General features: G+C 36.9%; 1 protein-coding gene across 3 annotated transcripts in view; it reads left to right on the top strand.

The window, feature by feature from the left end:
• Positions 1-14,357, top strand: part of LOC112156404 (pyruvate carboxylase, mitochondrial) — a 299,032-nt gene that overhangs the window by 149,992 nt on the left and 134,683 nt on the right. The gene's annotated exons all lie outside the window — the stretch shown is intronic.

Raw genomic sequence — 14,357 nt, 5'->3', positions numbered from 1 at the left:
GTTGGATTGTCATTTTTCTGATTATTCCAGTACTACATGAACGCAGCATTTCCCTGAGTTTGAGTTTTTCCCTAAAGGGTATTAATTCATTGGTTAACAATGGCTCTAAGATGAGAACAAAAACACATTTTTTTAATTAAAAACTCCAAAATGTTCCGTTTTAAATTAATTTTTAACCAGATCCAGTGACATTTATTTTATGAGGTGAATCACCAAAACACGCCATAAATCTGCTCCTTCTAACAAATTTGAGAACTCTTTTTTTTTTTTTTTTACCCACGAGTAAGAACGTTTGCCCATCCCTTAAAATAGACTGATATCTAGCCTGCTGTATGTTAGATTTAATTGTTTTTATGGGTGTTTTGATGTAGATTTTTCCCCAAATTGTAATAGAAACCAAAAACAGATGAGGTATTTTTGCGTCTTTTTGCTGGAATTTGTTGCATTTCATTCGGCCAAACACAGTGTGAGACATTTTGAACAGATGCGGCCTGGCATCTGCCTCGCAGACCTCTTTCCTCAGTCTTTTTCTTGTTCGGGACATTCTAATTGAGCAGGAATAATGGAAAAACAGAACTCTATTTCTCTCAACCAGCTGGGTTCCTGATCATTTGGGCCCCACTTACAAAGAGAAGGAAATGCTTTTTGGGGGAGTTCATATTGAGGGCAGCTTTAAATGCAGCAGTAGGTTCTTGTTGGCAACACAACGCCATGACAACACCTGAAAATGCACCTGCTCTCTCAGATGGCTTTAAATGCCTGAAAGCCTTTGGGGCTAATGAGTCTCGTCAGAACTGCCAGCATTGATCAATAAAAGTGGGACAACATATTTGAATGTTACAAATCCTCGGGGCTGTTTGAATGCTAAAATATTCAGTGGATTTTACCTGTTTAAACTGCAACATCTGGCAGCCTTGTAGCTCTGTTACCCCCAGTTTGAGCCCAAGGGTATCACCTGCTGCAAGCTCTCCCTGATATAGAATTCCATTACAAGCCTGCACACTGAATGACTCTGAAGGTGTATCTGCTGCTTGTAACACTATATGACAAACTTCTTAACTGTTTAGCTCAGCTCATTACTGCGTTCTATAAAATCTCTCATTTGTCACATCGCTCTGTCCTCAACCTGTTAGATTTTATAGAAGGAAATGCATGTTAAGGTTATGGTTCTGTTGGCTGGAAAAACAGGCCCCTAACAGCTTTCCAGCTGACACGTTTATGAAAGGCCTTGGCGAGCTCCTGCAGAGCTTGAAGGCTGGAAGACGTGACATGTTTACTGCTGTCCTGGGCATACACTTTCATAGTGGCATTTCATCAGTCTATCCTCGTGGCAGATCAATATGGAGGACCAAATAACAAATGAAAAAGTCAGTCTTTGGTGCAAAACCTTTTCGGAAATATTTTCTCTTTCAAAAAGCTGTTTTATAGTAAGGAGTGAAAAACTCATAAAGAAAGGGTCATTTTGACTTAAAATCTAATGTTATTTTCCGTTTTTATTTGTAAGATTTGCTGTCGAGTCCAGTAAAGCACATTTAAAAATATAACCATCTAATTGCAAGCAAGTAAAACGTGTGATCACATTAGTACTAAAAATCCAGACAAAATTAACATTTATGTATTCTGCAGTTCACCTGAGGGGTTCATGTTTTCTTCTGTGCAAATGGGCTGTTCCAAGTAGAGTCAACATTTCACTCCAAAGATGCCTAGTTCCTCTGTGGCTGCTGGAGGCTAGGTCAATGGATTATTTACTATTAGAAAGTTCAGAGGTTTTTCACACAGGAAACCTGTGAGCAACACTGAATTAGAAACAGGATGTTATATGAATGTCTTTTTGCATTAGTAAAACAAGTCTTTTTCCTTTACTGGTTTGCATTTTTGTGTTTCCTAAGATCAGATTTAACATTTTATATGAATCATTCTAATAAAATTTTTGATGCAAATATTTCATCAGTCCTTCTGGTTAAACAGTGTTATAAAGACGATGACATCTGTTTTATACAAATTGAGTAAAAAAATGCAGATAAATATTCACAAAACCCCAGATTATGTGTTAAATATAAGTGAAAATATAAACTATTCTCTATCTTATTAATATACTTGTAAGCATTGAATTTACCATCTAAAATATTTTATTTGATATTTTTTTTTTTATATTTGTCTTAAGAAAAAAATTGACTTTTATTCTTCCAAACTTAAATGCAAACTTGGAACAAAATGTTCCACATCAACAGTTCTTTGCCTTAGTAAAAGACCAAACATGTTTGGGTTGTCATTCCCTGTTTAATATTTAGCAAATTAGTCACACATTTCTACCCAAACTAATGGAAACGCTGGGACGCTTCCCGTCTTCCCCTTTGGTAATCAGATAGCCCACAGTCGGGAGAAACAACCCAAACACATCCGGACTCCCTTGGGGCCCTAAAGTCTAATAGAGGAAACGATGACTATGTCCAACGAGTTAATGAAAGAATTGTTTAGTTCTGGAAAACAGGCTGCTGGTTTAAACAACTTGGAAAACATTTGCACAAACAAATCCAGTCATTCACCGAGGGAAATGGAAAAGGCAATGATGGAGAAAAGGGAGAAAATTTGTTGGAAACTTTGTAGAAAGAGCTTTGAAAGAGTGAAGTTAACAGGTTTGCGAGTGATAATACCCACTGAGAAATGGAAATTACCACAGGAGAGGAAGTGATGAGTAAAAAGAGACGCCCCCTTTTCCTTGCATGTTTAATTTTGGACACCTTAATGACTGAGAACAAAGGACTTTGAATGCTGCGTCTAATGACCTGGCCTCTTTCAGGTGCTGGGTTCAGCTCCTTTCTACTTTTATTGTCAATTAAAACTGAACTAAGCAATAACAATAGCCAAAAATAGATATTTTATTTATATGTTTTTTCTTTTTGATACTTTATATTTAGGAAACAAACTGACATTTTTGGGGGTAAAATAATTAGTATGAAGACCTATTTTACCATCAAGGATGTATGTAGTGAGGTGTTGCGCATGTGTGTTTGAAAAAGATGAGATTGGTTTTAGATTAACTAGATGAGATGAAGTGCAGGTGAGACAAATGAAGGTGTTTAACTCTGGGGAGCAATGAGGAAGGTGGTTGTAAAAAAACAATAAGACTGATTCATCTTTTCTTCGGCCCCCATGTTTCTAGTTTTCTCCCAGAAAAAGCTGTTAATGTCAGCCATGGCGGTTGCATATTGTGCAGACTTGGTTACAGGTAAACCTAATTTTAGAGACAATGATTTATTTGAATATTAGGACCAGTAGAAAATGATAAGGTGGGGTGCACTAGAATGCACAAAATGGAGTAATTACAGTTATTTGATATTAAAATTAGAATATACAAAGGATATTACCAAAACAAAATGACTGCATTGAATCTTGCCCTCAAATAATTCACTAGATTCTGGTTAGGATAACTGCTTTACAGCTGGAAAAGTGTTTTAATAATTTAATTTTAAGTTTTATGAATGTTGGAAACTGCCAGAATGACCATAAATAGGATAATTCCATAGTGAAAGCAGTATTGTTTGTCAAAATGTCTTTATTCCTTTCAGGCTGTGGTAAGGAACTACATTATTTTAGTTTGGACCTTTTAAGACTTTGTGTTTTATAGTCAGGAGTTGGTTTGAATACCCTTTGTAGGGCTAAGACAAACACATATAACACTTGCTGTCAGTTTTAAATATTTACTAAAAGTTATTGAGCCCGAAAAAGCTGTTTTTGTGAATATTTTGCTAACTTTAAGGAGCTGTTTTTGTGCGCCTCCAACTTAAATTAGTGCCGTATTTTGCTGGAATTCATGGCAACAAAATCTTGTGATCTGTTTGTGATATGCAGACTTTGAGTTGATTTTTTATCTCTAATATTAAGCCTGAAATAGATAGCTCTGATCATAATCCATCCATCCATCCATCCATCTTCTTAACCGCTTCTTCCCTTTCGGGGTCACGGGGTGCCGGAGCCTATCCCGGCTACTGAAGGGCGAAGGCGGGGTACACCCTGGACAGGTCGCCAGTCTGTCACAGGGCCTCAATCACACACCCATTCACTCTTACATTCACTCCTAGGGGTAATTTAGAGTCACCAATTAACCTATGAAGCATGTTTTTGGACGGTGGGAGGAAGCCGGAGTCCCCGGTGAAAACCCACGCATGCACGGGGAGAACATGCAAACTCCACACAGAAAGGTCCCAGCCTGGATTCGAACCGGGGCCTTCTCGCTGTGAGGCGAGAGCGCTAACCACTTGCGCCACCGTGCAGCCAACAAATAAGCCTCGGGTGGGATTCGAACCAGCTACGTCTTGATTACAAGACCGCGGGTTTAACCGGTAAGCCACCGAGAAACCGTCTGATCATAATGATGAGAATAAAATAAACAACTGATCCAAATCCAATACCTCAATCTGATTGAGTCTGGATTATATAATTGGGCTTTAAATGTGCTTATGACGAACTATTGAGTTCCTCCAGCTGTCCTGTTTAAAACTGCTGAACTGATTGCTTAAAAATGTGGATAATATATATATATATATATATATATATATATATATATATATATATGTATTAATCTGTTGTCTTATGGCAGGCCTTCACTTTTTGCTCACTTGAACATCTCCTGTACATCTCATTTGTTTTCTTCCTTTTCCATCAGAATCATTTTGTTCTTTGATTGCTCACTTCCTGGGTGTCCATGAGTGTGAATGATGACGCTTGGCTGACCTTTAAGTGTGGCTGCTGATCTCTTTAGTTCAAAATTTGAAACGCTATAAAAATATGCAACGATTCGTGTCACATTAACGCATTTTAAAAAAAATCTTGGCAGAGTGAAGCAGTTGAACTGATGTGGAGAGTGGAAGAGCTTCAGGTTTAGCAGGTGCTTTTATCTCATGTCAGTCCGCTTTAAACACAGAACTCCGGGCATCGCAGACAGATCACTTAATGACTCATCATTCCTCAGCCCTGTGACTTTGGCTGAGTCATTGTTGACAAATTGTATCTTGGTGCCAGTGGCATATCCTCCACAGCAAAGCGACTGAAATTATAAATATTTGAAGATTTTAGAGTGAAGCCAATAGTGTGACATCTTTTTTACCAAACAAAACTGCACTTTTATTGCAGTAAATTTGTTTATATTTATGAATATTAATACTTAGATTGAGTGGTGCTGCACTGCTTTTTCCACCGAGTTTTCTGCCTTGTCATTTTGATGTACTACATGCATACATTATTGATCAGGCAATGACAATTTCTGTGTTTTGGCATAGGTGTTCAGATGTTTCTCAGCTCCTAAAAGCCATATTAAATATATTCAAGATTGTGTCTTCAGAAAAACAACTTTGAAAATACAGTGCTGTTTGAGAAAATGCCACGAGCAGTGTTGAGTAATGTGCCAATGCCTGACATGCCTCTCTGCGCAGTTAAGCTCTGAATTTTTCATGGCAGTGCTACATTATCACCAGTATTTTTGCTCTAGTGCTGACAAGAAACGGGGTATTGTTACCGCTCTGCTGTTTCTCTTGTAGTCGGCTGGTTGTGGATGTTTGACATGTCTTTGATCATAAACAACCACAAGCTAAGTTGTGGATTAAAATGCAACTTATGACAAAAAGCAGCCCACGTTCCTACAAATAATATAAATATAGCCACTACCTCCAGAGATTTGAATGACAGCCTTTTATGTCAACCGAAGGAAATGTCTTTTTTTTTCATCCCTACAAGCTCTTGAGAAAAAAAATTACTGTAGAAATCTTTTTCTAGTACAAAACCCAGAAGTAACATACGTTGATATTATATAGAAGCAGAATCAAAATGATAATTTCAGAATCCGAGATGCATAAATTTGAGATCTATGTTAAGCATTTCAGACCTCTTTGTCTGATACATTCAGTGCATCTGTTTTCTTGGTGTTTTTCATTCATCACATTCAGAATTTTAAATAGAAGATGTTCTCTCTGTCACTTCTTTTTTTTCCATCTTAGGTTTGTTTTAATAGAAAATGTCCTAAAACCACCAACACTAAACATAGATACTATACTTATACAAGTATGTATACTTGTATAGCACTATGCCACCTTCCTTGAAGGCCAAAAGCGCTTAACAGTCATGCTGCGTTCATTCTTGGGTAACACGTCCCTTTACATCACAGTACTTACAGGATATTTAAGTGGTATTTACTTTTTAATGGGACCTTCAGGGTACTTGCATGGTACTTTTTTGGATTTTTTGGAAATTTCTCAAATCTTGCTCTAGGCCTTTTCTTTCACAGCTGTATTCCGATTAATAAAAGACCTGGTGTCATACGATTCCAGCCGGGCACAAACTACAATTATTAATTTCTTTTCTATGATCAATTTTTAAATGGTTAGCACTTCCTTGAATTCAAAAGGGCGCCATTGATAAATCACTACCGAATCTGAGTCCCTGTTTGGTTAAAGCTGAGCTGGTTCAACTTTCAACACACATTCAATTAACGTGTTTTACACTTAGAGCCTAAAAACAGTGCCAAATACTTGTGCGTGTTTTGAATGCAGATGCCTGAAATGTGCATTTACCCATGTTTACATAACTTTTTATTGAGAGTGGTTGCTTAAGCGTGCATTGCGGGGAGCTGGTGTGGCTTCACAGTCCCATTCACCCATGCACATAAGCATTCACACGGCGATGGTAGCTCCATTGGCGCCAAGCTATTACCACCAGGAGCGATGTGGGGTTTAGTGTCTTGCCCAAGGACACTAACGCATGGGTGGGAAGGTTGGGAACTCATCCTGCATTTTTCAAATCAGGAATTGATCATTACTTCTGGACCACGGCCGTTCCCACATAAAGTAGTACATGAAGAATACATAACAAAATCATGCAATTTTTGTCTGCAAGCATGTCTATATAAGGTGTGGGGTTGAATTGATCTTTTGGATACTCTGCTACAGAACCTTCTCCAGGCAGTTCATCCTTTTTATTAGTCAGTGAAGTGTCTCGGCTTCTAAAACTGCTGTAAACCAAAGTCCTCCACTGTAGTGCTTCTACTTTGTGAGGAAATTTGGAGGGGTTGACCATGTCTATTTGCTGCACACATTTACCTTGTACTCCTAACTCCACATAGAAGGAAATGGAGTGCCGTGTGCATCATGATATTACTGAATGCTTTCAGCAAGGATCTGCAGTCAAAACCACTCTTAAAGAAAAAGTTGGTAACGGCAAGGCCTGACAGGTGGGCCGATCTGGAGCACTGAAGCTGTGAATTATGATCACACCTTTAGCAGCTTAGAAGTTCGCCACCTCTGATGGAGCTTCAGAAACGTTCCTTTGTTACTTTCTCATATTTCAGCAGCAGATGCCTCAGAGCTAGACCAAAGTGGCTGTGTGAATAAGTTCATTGCTACATTATTTGTACCTTTTGTTTATTATAGTTTTGATGTGAAATAGTCCTTTTTATAACTGGAAATAAGTGTAAGTAAACTGTCTTAATTTTGCAAATATTTGGACAGTTGCTGTAATTTGATCTATCTTCTCATCATATATTTCCTATTCTTATGCTGCTCTGGTCTGTAAAAGCAGATTGACGGCCTAAAAGATAAAAATACTGCTAGATCACTTTCTTTTTTAATCTGCTGTCTGTCTGACACATGCACGCACACACACACTAGTGTACGCACACTAACCCTGACCACGTGTTGCTGGTGTCTGGAAAGGCTCCCCGGATCGCCTTAGGGGAAATATTTCACAGGTTCCTTCTGCTCATGAGACTAACAGAGACTTTGGGGATGATGGGTTACAGGAGTAAATGGAGGAATTGCCTCATAGACGACAGTGAGGTTTATAATAGGAGATGATGTGAAACGAGGGGCAGGAATCTAGAATGAGGATTACATGGGCAGATGTTTTGAGGGGCTACAGCAGGTGTCCTGGAAGGAGAAGGAAAAAGGCCAAGTCACATGTGAGGGAACAGCTCTGAAACTACAAGCTAAGCTAAATTTGATCTTTTATTTTTTTAGAATTTTTACAAAAAATGTGCTTCTAAGGTAAAATACGTCAAAGTATAAACATTTTTAGAAGCAAAAGTATATGGAGTACAGAAGCTGCAAATGATCTACTTTGTTTTCTTTTCTTTTTCTGTCCGTTTTCTCATGATAACGAGATCTACCATCCCATTATCACGAGATGACCACGAGATCGTATGTGAACTCTGGATTTAGATTTTTAATGGTGATCATTGTAAATCTGCTTGTAAACGAGTGTAAAACAATCGTTCTGTAAACATCTGGTCACTGATGAAATTGTCAACTGCAGGATCACTGAACTGCATGACTTATTTGAACATCCGCACAATCTGCGCCTTAGACCACGATTAAAGTAATCAATTATAAATTGATCAGTTGTTCTGATGTTTAACATTTTTTCTCCTTTGGATTGCTGAAAAATGAAAATGTATTCTTTCACTTGTGATACATCTACCATCTTATCAAAAAAAACAAAACAAAAAAAACTTGATAACATGATAGTAGATGTTGTTATCCTGAGAAAACTGACAAAAATATATCAAGGTAGTCCGGACATCCGTAATAGAGAATATATAGAGATTAAAATGTTCTGCTGAGGCTTCACACAACAGGAAAAGACACTGAACATTAACACTAAAGCCGTGTGTCAAAGGTCTCACTTGAGGTTTTTCCAAGACATTAACTGCAGAAGAAATGAGTATTATTGGTCTCAATTCAATGGTCTTTTGGATTAGACTTTGAGAAAATGCCACATTTAATTCAAGTGACATTGTATTGATTGAATTGGGCCTTAAAATATGCAGTGGCCTTTGAAGCTGCGTGCAAATCACACGTTGGAATTAAGTGCAAATAATAAGTGTTGGCAATCTTGATCCTTGGAGTGAAAGGCTTTGAGTGCTTAGGGACACAGTTTAAGGTGTGTTTCAGGTCAGCCCTGACAAATACATAAAGGCCACAAATGCTCAGTTTCATGTGCGAGTTGAACATGACATTAATGTGCTGCATTGTTCCATTTGATGGTCTAATTTCAGTTCATGCAAGACTCTTTGTAAACTGGATTTTTTTGTTTGTCTGAAGTTTGTGTTTTTAGACCTTTTGATCTGTTGTGACAAATAAAAAGATGACCTTTAACCCCCTAATAAAAAGCTGTTTATTCGCTATTCAATGTAATTCATGGATGTTTTGTGCTCTGCCCTCTGGTTCAAGTATTGCATTGAAGGAAGCAAGTAAATAACTGTGTTTTATCCCCTTGCAGGATAAGTGGTAGTAATCTACATGTTTTTTGTCCAGCTATGTTCTCTTTGAAAAGTAAAGACCCAAACTGATTCCAATTAATACCTCTAAGATTTTAGAACAAAAAAGGTAAAATCAAAGTTTCTTGAAAAAGTTTGCAATATTTACCATTAAAACCAGTTGTGTCACTCTTATTGTTTTAAATATGTTTATCTATTTATGCTTTAATTGTTAAGTTAATAAAACATAAACATCATAAAAATGAATACAGTGATGAATGAAGATTCAAAACTTAGAGTCCAAGCCCCTTTAAACTATTTAATTCAAACTTAAATTTATATAAACTGTATTCTTCATTCTTCAAACTCACCTCAACAGTATTCCATTTAATAAAAAAATCAACTCTTTAGGTTTTTGTTTCAAAACAAATTAACATTTAATATGATGTAGCACAATTATCTCCTCAAATTTAAAGAGAATATAGTTTGTATTGGTTAATCACACGTTTGGAGATAATATACAGTATAACTATTGTTCTCATTCTGCATTTATCATATTTAAGGGAAAAATGGGGAGCAAGTACAGACTGCCCCGCGTTCAACGATAAATAGATGCTCTTCACTTATTTAATTAGTAGTTGTAATCAAGCACAAAGTAAAATGAATCCACATAATTAGGGTTAAGAGTAAAAAAAGCAGCTCAACTTCTTAAAGAAACGCTCGACCGGAGCAAATTGATCATTGGACTTGAATTAATTTAAGGGCCAGAAACACAACTAATGCAAATGTATTCAGGTGTTTGCTGAGAGCGTTAGGCGGTAATTTTGCTCCTGCATTCATTGTAACCACCCTGTAATAATGTCAGTGTTTTGTTGGCGGCCCGTTCCATCTTGTCATATTGACCAAGTCAGTTAATGCAGATTTAAATTGGATTTGCATGTTAGTTTGAATGGTGATAATTAATGAGTCATTTGAAAAGAATGTTTTATAAATGAGGTTTAAAGTTCTCCAGCAGCTAGATTTTGCTATTACAAATACAATTCATTTTCCTTCTCCGTCCCCTCTGAGCCTGGATATCTAACTATGTGAGAGATGAATTGCATCACGTAGCTCAGTTTGTAAGGCAGACATCCCCATAGTGTGGTGTCTCATTCCAATTTTACTTTAAAAGAGGATAGTAAAGATAAAGCATGCACAGAGGTTCGGGCTTGATTGCATAAGCCATCCTGAAAATGTTGGGTTATTTCTTTTTTTCTTTGAGTTAAAGAAAAAAAATCAGCTTAGATCTCAGCCAGCCAAAAGACACGAATAGTTTTTGTATTTTTAGGCAAAAAGGAGACAATGGGATTTCATAAAAGGTGTTGAATGAGGAGAGTCAACTGAGAACAACTATAAAACTGGAAAACCTCTAAAAATGGGCCATCCTAAAAGTATCTGAATGGTGTTTTAATATATTCTTGTAGCAATTTTCTGATGATAGATGACATGTATAAAGAAAATTGAAATAAAAATTCCATTTCTGAGAATTTTTAATTTAAATTCTTGTGAATCAGGACACGACAAAAAAATGCCGTTTGAGACATAGAAAATACCCTGGGTGGGCCACAAGCTTCCCTCCGAGGTGGAAAGGAAAAAGGGGAAAAAATGTCCTCGAAAATGACAAGTTTTCTGATTTTGACAAAAAAAAATTAAAATGCATAATCATAATTAAAAGTCCACTTTTAAAATGGATCAAAAGATGATTGGAGTGAGTCTTTAAGATGCCACCTGAAAAATAATTGCAATATTTGGAATTGTAGCATCACACTAAAAAAAATATCTTTGACTTTATAGCAGTGCATTATGGGGTTTTGACTGGTAATTTTGCATGGTTTCTGCTGGCTTTCATAGACAGAAGTAAATGTGTGTGTATGTACTCCTGCTGCTGCACCACACATCGTGTTTTCTGTTCATAGTGAGTCTGACACAGAAAGGGATTAAAATTTGAACAATGGCAAAAACAGGGTAAAAGTCAATATCTCCTCACAGTCTGCAGGACCGAATCAAACAGAACAGCTGAGGTGAATTGGCAAAACAAAAGAGCCAAGCAAAGAAGAACCAGGGAGCAGCAAGGTCAAGAGTTTAGACGAGGAGCAAATTCTCTGAACAAAGGAATGAATCAGAAGCCAGTCAAGTTGAAGGTGAGCAAATTAGATGGAGAGCTAAATTAAGAATGTAAAGATTGGAGAGAAAGGGAGGAAACCATGCATGAAGGTGTAGCACCTCGCAGGCCCACTCTGATGGTTTTCAGACTTGTGTGTTTTGATCACAGCTGCTCCTCGTTTCTCTTTAATCTCTCGTCTGCCAGCTGCACCGTTCATCCAAACTCGTACTCATCTCAAGGTGATCTTTGTGCATGTTGTTAGAAAATGGACTGTCCGTTTCAGGTCTTCAATCTGGGTAGTGTGAACATAGCAGATGTCCTATAAACAATTCAAGAGAACATCCTACCTCACTGTTTTCCAAATTCATTTATCGTACACATTTGTTTCCAAATTCCGTTCAGTTACAAAGTTGTCTGAGCCTACTAACTATTTTTTTTAGGGGTTTTAGCCAGCTCAGCTACATTTCCTACATAAAGAATGTTGCTTACATTTTAATATTTGCAGCTCCAAATATGAAAATCTGATTATCAGAAAATCCTTGTCTGGGTGAGGATCCTCATCTGATCTTTTTTTATGTGATATTGATGCGTTCTTGGTAAACATTGGTGCTCAAGACAGTCATTTGCTTTGATATTTTAAGATGCAATAAGTCTGCTCAACAAAATACTGCTGTCTTTCTCTTTGTACACTACAAGGAAGTACAAACACAGGCGGTTGCCTTGGATACGGGACACTACTCTTTGTCTTGTGTTTTTATCCCGTGACTTCTGTTTTCTGCAGCTCATTTACACACTTGGAGAAGATTAAACTATGTAATAGATCAGAAAAAGGCGAATACATTTGAGGAAGTTTCAGCTATTTGGTTTAAAATCCTAATATTAAGTTTCATTAATAATTGCCATTGTTGAATAAAAGACTCCAAATTGTACTGCATACATTTCACTCCTGATCCTTGACTTGGACCAAATGCACTGCTTACTATTTCTGGTTCCATATCGCAAAGAATGTCAGGTGAATTTACTTCATTTCACTGGAGCCGGAATATTTCATTTTTTTATGGTCCAGTTCTCTTATACAGTCGATGCTCTTTGGTCACAGTTTTAGTCTATTATTGACTTGCACTAATGTTAAATCCTAACATGTGGATCTTAAGATGTTTAATAACAAAGACTCAATGGTAACTTCTTCTAAAGTATAAAACACAGGATTTGAAAAGTTTGTTTATGTTTGTTAAACTCATAATTTCTAAATAACGAAGAATTCTTTAACCGTTTCAACTTCAAATCTCAAACTATACAAGAAGTCACAGATTTCTCAGTCTAATTCAACTAAAAGCTGAATAACTGCACAGATGTGAGACACATCTGACAGTACAAAGCTTCACATGGAAGGTTGGCCTACATTTCAGAAATGCAACACCATTCCAGAGGTAAAGAATTTCCCTTAATGTAAGATTGCTTATTATATGCTTAGAGGAACATGTTTCTAAATAATTATGAATGCTAATCCTCTTTGCCCACTTTCTTCCTCATCAGTGCTCTTGCTGTGCTGAGTTGCTGGGAGTTGTGTAATGAAATACTGACACGGTGAATTTAAGAGTTGTTGACAGCATGTGATTAAGAATTATGGAAAGAAAAAGCTTTGGTGTCTTTTTTTCCCCCACTGATCAAACCCGTGCAGGTAATAGGTTGTGAATTGTTGATCTGTATCCCCTAATAGTCACTTCTGATATGATTTTAAGGTCATATTTATGAGAGCATGCTGCAGCCATCGAGACATGTCATCTACTGACGTTTTTACTTATCCCTCAAGCCACTTTTGTTCCCTTCCTTGTAAACTAATTACACGAAAAAATTACTACTTCATATAAATTGTGATTGGTGCCTCTCTGGTTGCACATTGTTTGATTGATTTCTCAAGTCCTTTTCATATGAAGAGTGAAACAGCTCTCAATCAAAGCGTACCATTAAGATCTTCTACCATCCAAAGCAAAGTGATGCTGCATTATTCGACTTGTAGGCTGATGCTTTCTATTTGAGCTAAAAGAGCTGTCAAGTGTGAAGTGGCTGTTGAGAAAATAAAGGGTCAGATGGAGAATTGAATCATCCTCCACAGACTTGGACCTGTTGTGATTGTACTTGAATGTGTTTGTCTGTTAAACCAGCATTTTTTTTTTATTTCATAAACTAACATCCTTTTTTAAAGCTTTGTTTACTGTCTTGCACAAATGTATATCTTATAAGTGTTACAAGTTACTACTGAGGAATGATCGGAAATGTATTTACTCGATTTAATTAAAGCTAGATCTTTCCTTTTCCCTGATGTTGCTTGTTAACAAATTTTAATTTATTTTTCTACTTATAATTTTGAATTGTGGAATTTTTGGAGGGCTAAACCAGCGCTAGAAAACATACGTGAAAGAAAATATAGAAATGTGTCCAAGTATTTGGATTGCCTGTATCCCCTCCCCCACCAAAAACTTTACTACCCCTTTCCAGCCATAAATTGTGACTGACTCTTTGCTATAATAGATTTTTGAATTAATTAAAAAAAAAAAAGCCTCACTACGCACTTTATGCACTTTTCTCAGACAGGCATTAATATTTTAACCCTTTTTTTCTCTTGTTTAAACTCTCACAGCTCCAAACTTCATAGAAAAATAAGTTCAGTTCTATAATGACAACAAAGATTTGTCTCGATCGAATATTTATGTATATTTGGCAAACTGAACGCATTCTGTATAGGAGACGGAGGTATGGGAGATATCACTGTAATGCAATAAAAAAGATATAGATAATTTGTTCATCTACTTTATGGGCTCTGCTGCTCCACTGTGCTCAACTAAACCACATCATGAAGTTTGTTTGCAGCTGTGAAGATAAAACCGTAACAAGGTCAACCTAGTAGTCAAAGCTGTGTCAAACTAGTCCCAGCAGAAGGAATGTGGAATATCCCAGGTGTGACCTGTC

The sequence above is a fragment of the Oryzias melastigma genome, linkage group LG18 (assembly GCF_002922805.2).
Source record: "Oryzias melastigma strain HK-1 linkage group LG18, ASM292280v2, whole genome shotgun sequence".
Taxonomy (NCBI): domain Eukaryota; kingdom Metazoa; phylum Chordata; class Actinopteri; order Beloniformes; family Adrianichthyidae; genus Oryzias; species Oryzias melastigma.
The sequence above is the reverse complement of the archived record's forward strand: the minus strand, read 5'-3'. Positions and strand labels throughout refer to the sequence as shown.